Below are 11,681 nucleotides of genomic sequence, written 5' to 3'. Positions count from 1 at the left end.
CATCTTTCCCATTTAACTATTGTTTATAAATCTTTTGTAGTTGTAAGTAATGATAAACCGCAAATAAATATCTTCATAGTAGATGCCAAAGGTCTAACAAAGAACTACATCATAGAAAAATAATCATTAAATATGTACAATTAGTTTATAAAAGTAAGCACATGACTGTTATATAAATATAGCTTGTTTTTCTGTTCTGACACCTCACAATGATTTCTCTTTTACTTCTTTCATGTCGTTGCTCTTTATTTGAGTTGTTTATTTTGCATTTACTTTGATCTTGACTTTATCTCAATACCTTATTTTTTATTCTCTAGAAGGTTAAAAATAATCAAATAGAAACTCTATAGGTAACTGACAAAGCTACATAAATCTATTTTCTGATGAACTTAGATGTAGTAGCATGACAGTTTTAGCACAGAACTTTGAACAATTGTCAGTGAATTGGAGTTACATAGCAAGGTAAGACCACTTGCCTTTCCTGTGCTATATTCTAGCCATGGGTAACAAAAAACCTATACATTTTACTGAAATTTCAATGTCAATGAGTCCAAAATAATCCAATTCTGATAATGGAACTACTATTTATCTAATCTTTCAAATGATAATCCAAGTCAATTCTATCACTTCTTTTAACCCATTTGTTCACAAAGTCCCAATAATATCACCTCTTAAATGTTACTTGAATCTCTCCCTCTATGAGAATCACCTTAAAACTAACCTCTCTCTTGCCTTAACTATGAAAAAGCTTCCAAACTGGTATGCTTGCCTGCAGTCTGTTTCTCTTTCAATCCTTTCTCCTCTTTTCCAACAGAGTCCTCTTTTTAAATAACAAATCTGAATTTGTTTTTCTCTTCAGTGATATTCTACCTATGTCATAAAGCACAAGCTCCACTGAATGATAATTCATGATCTTGGTCATGGCCCACTCTCCAGCCTCTTTCCAGATGCTGTTTTCTCAGATCAAATATTCCAGCACGCCAAATCATTTATATTTCCCCAACTCAGCATGTTTCAGTCTCACTGCTTTGCACATGAAATCATCTTTACCTGAAATACTATCTCCTTATGCCATCAGCAGATATCTAATAATAATACAAACTTTAAAATTGATATATGAATTATACTAAATCAAGAAGGGATGAGCAATGCATATGTTCAAGAAAGAATGAGCAATGCATAATGAACTTTGTGAATTACTTGGCTTTCTTGCATTTTGATGACTAAAAATTACTCAATATAAATTCTAAGTATAATATTTCTACCCTGTTTTCTCCATCACATCGTTAGGTTTCCATATGAAATAATACCATTAAGTGAATACATGATAGGAACTATGGCTTAGAATTGGACAAACCTGTTTGAATGCTTTTATACTGACTAAATCTACAACTCTAAAGCTCAGTTTTCCAATCAAAAAACAGTCAATATTAGCACCTCATTTGTAGATATATGGGAATATTAAATAAGATAATGCATATATAGAGAATATAGTGCCTTGTACAAAGTAGGAACTCTATAATATTTACTTGATGTCAAGATATGCCATTTAAAGGATTTATTATTTTTATTTTATCCCCAGCCTTTGAATGTAGTGAACTTGTGTGGTATGAACTACCCTAAATGTCAATTCTTTTACTCTATGTTTGGTCTTCAAACCAGCAACATCAATTATGTCTTGGAAGATTGTAAAGATGCAGATTCTTAGGTACCACCAGTATTCCTGAATCAAAATTGCCTTTTAAGAAGATCTCCAGATGATTTGTATGCACATTAATATTTGAGAAACACTAAATTTTAAAGCATGTTTCTTATAAACCTTCTACTTTTTTTGTACGTGTTGTGCCTGGTGATATTTACTACACTGAACTGTTCACCACATGCTTTCTTGACAGTCACTGTAGAACAGTTGTAGTAATAGGTTTATATATAACAAAGTATTATCATCATATACATCAAATATTGTATGTATATTGCAGGAATCCTGGGACTATTAGTGGTTAACTGTCCATTTGCTGCATTTAACATCATGTAAAATATTAGAATTACTCTCTGATGTGGCTCTGGCTACACATCCTTTGTCCTTGATTCCTGATATATCTATTAATTTTACCCATTTCAGACTCCTCCTAGATCAATGTTGTATATGTCTTAATACTTGTTACTTTAACATATCTTAGAACTTGTTCTTTAAAATCATGCCCTTAATTACTTTGAGAAAAAAAATTCATACAGGCAAATGCATCTGTAAGATAAAATTCAATGATGTGCAGCACTAAACTTATACGCTCTTTTTTAAAAAATAGTTTTTTATTTTTTAATTATAATTGACATACAATATTATATTAGTTTCAGGTGTACAACATAGTGATTAGACAATTATATAACTTACAAAGTGATCACCCGGATAAATCTAGTACCCATCTGACACCATACATAGTTATTATAATATTATTGACTAAATTCCTTATGCTATACTTTGCATCCCATGACTATTTTATAATTAATAATTTGTACTTCTTAATCCTTTCCCTTTTTTTACCCACTCCCTGCCCCTTCCCATCTGGCAACCATCAAAATGTTCTCTGTATATATGGGTTTGTTTCTGTTCTGTTTGCTTATTTTGTTCTTTAAATTCCATATATGTGAAATTATATGGCATTTGTCTTCCTCTGTCTGACTTACTCCACTCAGCACAATACCCTCTAAGTTCAATCGTGTTGTTGCAGATGAAAGATTTCATTCCTTTATATGGCTGAATAATATTCCATTGTGTATCTATATCACCTCTTCTTTATCCATTCATCCATTAATAGACACTCAGGTTGTCTCCATATCTTGGCCATTGTAAATAATCCTGCAACGAACACATATATTTATATGTCCCTTAAACAATCTTAAGGAAGTGTTAATCTAATATATTTTCAAAATACATTTGAACATAATGATGAGTCATTAAAAGTTGCAATAATATTATTATGAATCACCACATTATAAGTTGTGAATTGTATTTATAACTCTCATCTATAATTACATCAAAAATCATTTGGGGTCTACTTGATGCAGAATTTATTCTTAATTCAGAAATAGTTCACAATTAAGCTCATCTTGCATTATCCTGAAGTAAGCATAGTATTTTGAATAAGAGACTGTAAGTTTTTTAAAGTTTGAAGATGTTTATGTACATTAAAAATACCCATTTATCTGTTATTCTTTGAAATATTACTCACCCAATCGAGAGCCTTAAAAATCTTTACTACATAATAAAATTTCTTTTAAGCAGAACATCCTTGAAACTATTATTGTAACATAGTTTTTTCTCTAAATACTCTCATAATTTATATTCTAATAATTTAGATTAGTTTTCTTTAAATTATAATTATTTATTAAGGTTTATGTATATATGCATTTAATATTCCACTTAAAACATAACTTATTTATAAGTTAGCATTTATAAAAGATATTTTTTGTTCTTTATTTTTTGTTTGCAATACAGACTTTTATAGGTAAAGAGACAGAAAATATGTTAAGGATCAAGTTGTGCTCAAGTATGGTATGTATTTCCTCTGATTTTTGTGATTAAAATTGTGTTTTGAGGGGATCGTGTGGGATGAGAGACTGGAGAAAGATCATAGAAGATTGTCCATATCACTCTTTAAAATCATTTCAAATACCAGAATGGCACCTTCCAAGGGAACTATGGTTTTCTGCAGCACATGGAGCCTGGGGACAAACTGTTCTGGGTTGGGGTGACCATTCTTTGAAAGACTAGGTAAGGATGTGCCTAAGGCTGTCACTGAGGATTCCACTGACTTATTTCTCTCTTTGGCTCTACATCTGTGTTATTTGGGTTTCAAGTCAAGCAGGTCTCAATAACAAGTTAATGTTTTCTGACTTTGTAACTTGCTGCCATTTATGCTACTGAGATTGAAGCACAGAAGATGTGGCTTTACTCAGTGAGTTGACCGTTTGTGTTGGGGAGAGGTAGGAGGTAGAGGAGGCAAGCAGCAGTGACCTAACTCATGCGAAACAATGCCAAATGACCTTGAACCGTGAGAATTTACGTAAGACAATCCAAGGAGATAATTCTGATTTTGTTCTAACAAAAACAAGAAGAGGGTGTTCTATCATTCAGAAATTCCTCTTTAAGAACTCTTCCATTAACTGGTGGAATCGCTTTTCATTTGTAAGCACTCCTCAGTGACCACATAGAAATAGGCAAGCAAACATTTTTTTAAAAGAAATATAATAATATATTTCTAAAGATAATGCAATATGAGTAGAAAATAAAGAATAAAAATAACTTTAAGTTGCATAAAACATTTTGAAAAGAATACTTAGTTCCCTAAAAATTGATATTCTTAAATTAGCAGAATGTTTTTAACCTCAGATTTAAATGGTATATATATATTTTTCTTTTTCTCTATTATACCTCCAAGGATAGACATATTTTAAAGTAATGCATGACAGTTGAGATATCTACCTTAAATGTATTAATGTTTCTTTGACTACCAGAGCCTGGATCCTGATCTTAAAGCAGAAAAAGGATATATAAGATAAAGAAATTAAAAAAAAAAATTATTGAGAGAAAGAATTTATGTTCCCCCAGAAAAGTAAGTATTCACTATATGAAAGTGTTCAGGATTTTTTTCAGGGAAGTAAGTCTACTGTTGCCACTATCACAACATGCAGACATACTATGGGTGTTGGAGACAGTAACTCCGAATGTTCTGCACCTGAGAAGTGAGGCAATGACATGAAGTATGGCTAACATACGTCCCATGTGAGTTTCATATTCCTAGTCAAATGAAACCATCTTCTCTAAACCGAAGACCTGTTCATGATAGAACAGTTTTCGCCAATCTCAGGAGCTTCGGGTCTACATTTACTTTTTCTAACAGATGGTCCTCAAAATATTGCTTCTATTTCAGTTGTTGCTGCCAATTTAAGTGTTTCCTGAAAATCTTTGGCATATCCTTCAAAGAGCTTTATGTCATAGCAGCCAGGCATCCATGCCTCATTAGTTGTGCTAGTTATATACTAGCACAAAGTATAATGAAATATAGACTGATATACAGCACCAGAAATGTGAACTACTTTATTTATAAAAATCTGCTGATATCAGTGAAAAGTTCATGTGCTTGTGTTAGGTCACCTCTACATAGGTGGAATATAATGAAGAATTATAACAAATGCATATTGCAAAAGTTTCAGTTGTACATTTATGAGCCTTTGGTATTCTAAACAAGCTCAATTAATGATCTCACCATCCATCTCACCAGACTTTTAATAATTTCAGTCAGTTTACACTATCTATTGGTACTGTATTATAGTCCATCAATATGATGTTCAATTGAAATTTATTTGATAAAGGAAGATTGCCTGTACTTTATAATGTTAGCACTTTTAGCATTTCCCCCAAGTGATAGATCAGGCTAGTAAAAACAGAATAATCAAACAATCTATGATATGAGCTTTTTTCCCTTCCTAACTGTAGTTTTATTTCATTATTTACAGAGTTCAGTATTGATTTAGAACTAAATAAATTTAAAAGAAAAATTACTTGGAAGGATCTTAATTTTTAAAAACTTCTGGCAAATATTAAATCATTTGATATTTTTCTTACTTTTATCAGTCTTTTCAGAAATGAGGAGTCAGATTTGTTAATAAATTAATAGTATAAGCAGGTTGGAGGAAAAAGAGAGTAAAAGACTAAATATAAGCTATGTCATTACACATTGGGCTTAAATGGTTGAAAATCAGGTCACATTCAAAATGACTAAATGCAGAATCCAGACAAAAAATAAATGCAGAAAGTTTAAGGATACTGAAAGAAGAAATTGTTACAGAACCAAATATTGTTTTCTTTAATTGAACAATTTCTTTAATTGTTTGGCACAGAGAGCAAATAAATAATTAAAACAAAATAAAACAATTCATAAATCTAACTGCCTTGTAACAAAGTTTTATATTTTTCTTAGTTCCTCCTGTGTGGATAAGTTTTTACTCTGTCTTTTCTCAGTTATCCTCTATCACAAATATTCTTCAGGTTACTACTATTATATTCGCATGCACTGTTGTGGTTCTATAACAAAAGTTGTTAAACTGAAGCTAATAGGTCAATCCCCTATTTTCATAATAAAAAGTTATCTTGGAACACAGCCACATCCGTTTGTTTCTATATTGTCTATAGCTGCTTTTGTGATACAACAGAACAGTTGAATATTTGCTACACAGAACATGTAGACTGCAACCTAACCAATTTATTAACTTGCCTTTAAGAAAAAGTTTGCTGATTTATCATAATTCTGCCATTGGACAGTAAAGTTCGTTCATATTATGATAAAATGCCTGTAAATATTTATGCTCACATCAATTTATCCGTTTTTATATTTTTTCCTAAAGAAATGTACCAAGGGTTACTAAATGCAAAATATATATGTATTTTTGTTCATTATAAAATTGACTTTAAAAAGTTACAAGTGACCACAAGTCTAAATTGCTACAAGTTACCTCAGTTTATAATATTTCATAGAATTTTACCAATATTAAACATTATTATATATTTTAATTTTTAGTAGTTTTGTAACCATTTAAAAGAAAGCTGTATTTTTGATTAATAAAGCTATATAATACACAAAATTTTAAAAATAAAACTTGATAAACTGAATCTAAAATTCATCTAGAAGAGAAAAAAATGACTAATTAACTAAAAATATATATAAGTAGGAGATGGTGGCAGAAACATTTCACCAAATCTCAAAAGACACAAAAAACTGTGGTTAACAAAATGGTGTAGTATTGGCATATAATTGAACAAATCAATTAAAAACAAGACTTCTGAAAGATATAGACCAATATAATTTTGATAATTTCGCACATATTAAGAGTGGTATTTAAAATCTGTAGGAAAATTATTCACTGTCCTATAAATTGTGTTTTAATAATTGGCCATTCATTTGAAAAAAAGTTAAATTCTCACTTAATATTTTACACAAAAACAAATTCCAGAGGATTAATCAGTTACACATAAAAAACTAAAGAAACATTTAAAACCAATTCCAAGAGAAAATTAACTTGGATTGGTGAAGTCCTACTTAATTAATTAGCAAAACATAAAACACAAATATTTTAAAGAAAGAGACTAAAAGGCTCTTTTACATTTTAAAAGAAAAGAAAACTTCTCTATGGGAAAATAATCATACTTGGGGTTTTAAAAAATAGTAACAGTGAGAATTAAATTAGAATCTATTTATAACGCATATGAATTAATAGCTAATATATGTGTATATGTATTCATGCATTTATTAACTCAGTACAGATATGAATTTGTCAACTTTTCAAAATAGTAATTGGATTTGCATTAAAATACAGGTGACTACCTTTCAATTTAATAATTCAACTTTCAGATATGTAGCCTGCAGCAATAGTTACACATGAAAAGTTATAGTAATAATAAAAATTGTAACTAAACTAAATCAATATCCAATAATTAAATATAGTTTACATACCCATAATATTAATTTATTAAGCATTTTAAAAGAGCAATAGAGATTTATATAAACTAATATGGAAAGAAACTCTCCAACATATATTGTGATGCAAGAAAAGCAAATTATAGACAATATTTAGAAGAAGATCCTATTTATATAAACCACATATATAAAAAATTATGTGTTTATAGTGTATGGGTATATTCCAAGAGTTATTCCAATCATTTCCATTTTTAGAATCACATGTATACATACAAATGTACCTACAAGCATAGATAAAGCTATTCCAAATGGATTAGGAAAGGAAAATCCAATTCTCGTGGATTAATTATGAAAAAGGGCTAGGAAAAAAATGATGGACTTGGAAGACTAAGATTCAGAAGAAACATACGATCAAGGACTTAATAGACAATATTCATTCTTCCCACATGATACAGCAACAAGTACACTTTACCAAATATATTCTGTGTCTCTCCACCCTGCAACTTGAAAATGCCTGTCAAATGACCTTAGATTCAACAGAAGTCTCCTTTTGTCTTCTTCATCACTGTATTGCTAAGTACATAGAAAGTACTCAATATTTGTTAAATGAGTACAATATGAAATTTAATCTTTAAATCACCAACATAAAATTATATTTAGAAGCAGGTCTTGTAAAATTAAACTGCAGTTTGGACACTGCACACATTTCTTCATCAATTCATGTGTTCAACTAATATGTATATATGTGTACGTGTGTGTATATTTATCATATCCTTATTACAGATAAACCAATTAAGGTTTCTGCTCTCAAGGCACATATTCTGTATTAGGGGAGATAGATAGTAATTAAATAAATCATTAAGCAAGAAGAGTAGGTGATTAAAATGCTTTACAATAGATAATGGGGGGTAGGTGGTGGAGGACAGTGGCTTGGAAGCTACTTTTGGTTGAAAAATGAGGAGAGGCTTCTCTGAGAAAGTGAAGTCAGTGGCTCTCAGTGGTGTCTTGTGTGTGTGTGTGGAGCGGGGGTGGTATTATGCTTCCTAGGGAACATTTGACAATGTCTGGAAACATTTTTCTCATTACAACTTGGGGGAGTGGAGAGGTATGCTACTGGTATCTAATAGATAAGAGTCCAGCAATACTCCTAAATATCCTATAAAGCACAGGACCCCTCCCCCACAACAAAAAATTACCCAGACCAAAATGTTAATAGTGCAGAGACTGAAAAATCCTTCATCAAGCTAAAATCGATATGGCCAAAATTATTTAATCTTGGATTACCTTCTAGAAGAGCATCCTAGGCAGAGGAAATGTCTATGACAGATATCCCAAAATAAGAACATGATTAATGTGCTTGAGGAATGGGAAGAAACCTATTTTGAGAAAGTAAAAGAGAAGTAAGTAGACAGAGTTCACAGTAACTATATATTATGAGTGTAATAAGAAGACAAAGGAGAGACTTCTGGAGAATAGTATGATCTGTTTTGCATTTTTAAAAGATCGCTTTGGATGTTGCTTGGAGGAAAGAAAACAGGGAGAGAGAAAACATGGCTAAGTAAGTCAAGAGAAAAAATGTCAATGGTCTCTCTAGACCATTTCACTTGTGCGGGATGCTGCTGAAAGTTCAATCATTTTGTGACATTAACATTTTTTCCTTTTTATTTGCATTTATCTATTGTACCAGTTTGGTACTGAATGTGTTAAAGTTGTATATATATCATATAATAGAAGCTTTGTAACAATGTTTGTGAGGAATGTATTACTATCTTAATTAACAAAAGAGAAGACTAAGGTAAAAAGAATTTAAATAATGTCACCCAGATAATAAATTGTAGAGCTCAGATTCAGACTCACATCTACATTTTTTCATTTGCTGTCTGTAATCACTACTCTATGTGAACCTTTGACTGAGCTAAGCGTAGGCAAGATTAACATATTACTTTAGCAAGGAATCCTGGATTTTTAAAAATGATGTTTTGATCTCAACCAAATGGTAAAATAATTTTTAGTATTTTAATTCTTCAATCATACAAACACTGAGCAAATCTGTATTTTATGGTAATCAAATCAAGCCCCCCAGAAATTTCCTTTAATCAATATCTTTAGTAGTACAGGTATTGCTTTCAAGTAACTGTTACGTTTAATAACACATCCTTTAATCATTTTTCTCCCACAATGTCCCACTTTACTTCTTCTATTGTTGTTCTCTGGGTTCTCATACTACCCATAGTATAATCCTCATCCTTGTCCTTCCCATCTGAAACTCCATGATGTTACCACTCAGTTGTGCACACATTTAAGTAGCTACAGCTCATTGGCCCAGTCTGCCCTTTGTGAGTAAAAACTAGACCTTGATCCTGACGATGCCTCATTCCCAGTTTTGAATGACTACAAGAAATTCCTCCAGGAACAAAGAAGAGAGAATTTGAGAGAGAACACTCATTGTGATACACAAATTTTTTTTTTTTTCTTATTAAGTAGGAAGGAGTCAGTATCTCCTAACCTTCAGCTACCTTGAAACAAATTCCTTGCTATCCTTAGATACCATCTTGCTTTCCTTACACCAATTATACACCACTCTTATTTTATTTATGTTCATGAGTCTTAGTCCCAGTGTCTTTGGGACCTAGCCAGCATTCATGCATTTGTTGGGATTGTGTTTCATGTCTGCCTGAAGTTCTACTAAGTAAACAGGAATCCTAGTGACTTCCTGATATTTCAAATTGCTAGCAAGATATATGAAAATTAGATTCTCTCTGTGATCTTTATCTCACTAATGATAACCACTGAACAATAACATGTATGCTAAATGGTGACCAGTAAAATATAAGATATGATTAATCAATAAAATTAAGCCATATTCTAACCCTATCTAATTTTATAGCTATTGATATAACAAGGAAATATTTTCATTGTTATTCAAGAAAGTAGTAAAATACAGGTGACAATAAATATTCTAGACAAGTTTCCAGACACTATAAAATCTGTTTCTGATTTTGCCACATTTACTGCACATAAGATTTCGGGAAAGTCTCTAAAACTTGCATGATCGGCTTTTTGTTGTTTGTTTATTCATTTTGTTTTGTTTTGAAACATATACTTATCTATACCACAATACTGTTGTGATAATTAAAAGAGATAACATAGTTAAAAGTGCTTTGAAAACTACAAAAATAAAAACTAGGTTATTTTTATATAGAAGTGGAAAATATCTTCATATTTTAAGATGACTTATTTGCGGTTAAGTCAAAGTAATGTGTGTGTATTTGTAGTTGCTATGTATTTAACATTTGTAAGATAATCACCATCCAATCTGAAAAACAAAATGTGTCACCTTCTACAATAAGCATCTTCACCTAGCAGAGATCAAGTTCTATCCCAGCCAGTTTGGCACTTGTGATAATCTTTGTGTTTCATGGTGGCTTTCTATTGTGATAATCAAAGTTTCACTGGAACGAAAGGGGGAAAAAAAATCAGACATTGATTTACCTGACCCCGAGGAATGTTAAAAAATCCTAAACTCTCAGTCTCTAATGAAGATTGATGCTTTGTTTTCAAAAGCATTCATGACAACGTTCTTCCTTTCTCCAATGCTAAAATGGATGGAGGATCGTGGAGGAAAATAAGCGAGATTAAAGGCCTTTATTTCTATATTGTTAAATTATAGCAGCTTGAGCATATCGTTTGGTTGTCATCTAATTGAGAAATTCATTCAATGGAGTGGTACCCAAATTCACCTTGACACCTGATTTGTCATGGAAGATAAAAATCTAACACTGTTTGGATTGGTTTTAAGAACGTGGATAAAAAAGATTTCTGTCATTTTTTTTTTTTTTTGATGCCTCCTTGCTTACAAAATTATACTTCATTATAGTTCGGCAAGTAACGATGAATGATGACATACGAAAGTTCTTCCCCAACAAACCTGATTATCTAGTTTTTCCCAGAGGAATCCCTTTGATGTTGCATCACGTAGAGGGTAGCTAGCCAAGGTTAAACACTTAACATTTCTGTAACTGGAAAAGACAATTTGATGTGAAATTTTGTACCAAGATCACTAAGCCTGGAAAAACAATGGAATTATTTGTAACTCTCATTGTTTTTTTTTTTTAAATAAAATTTTCTATTTCTTTATTTAACGCTGACAAAGCAATAAGTGGCTTAGCTCTTCTGTCTTCATTTATCAAACCATTGAATTCAATA

This window comes from Pteropus alecto, unplaced genomic scaffold (assembly GCF_000325575.1).
Source record: "Pteropus alecto unplaced genomic scaffold, ASM32557v1 scaffold73, whole genome shotgun sequence".
Lineage (NCBI taxonomy): Eukaryota > Metazoa > Chordata > Mammalia > Chiroptera > Pteropodidae > Pteropus > Pteropus alecto.
This window is presented reverse-complemented; position numbering follows the sequence as displayed.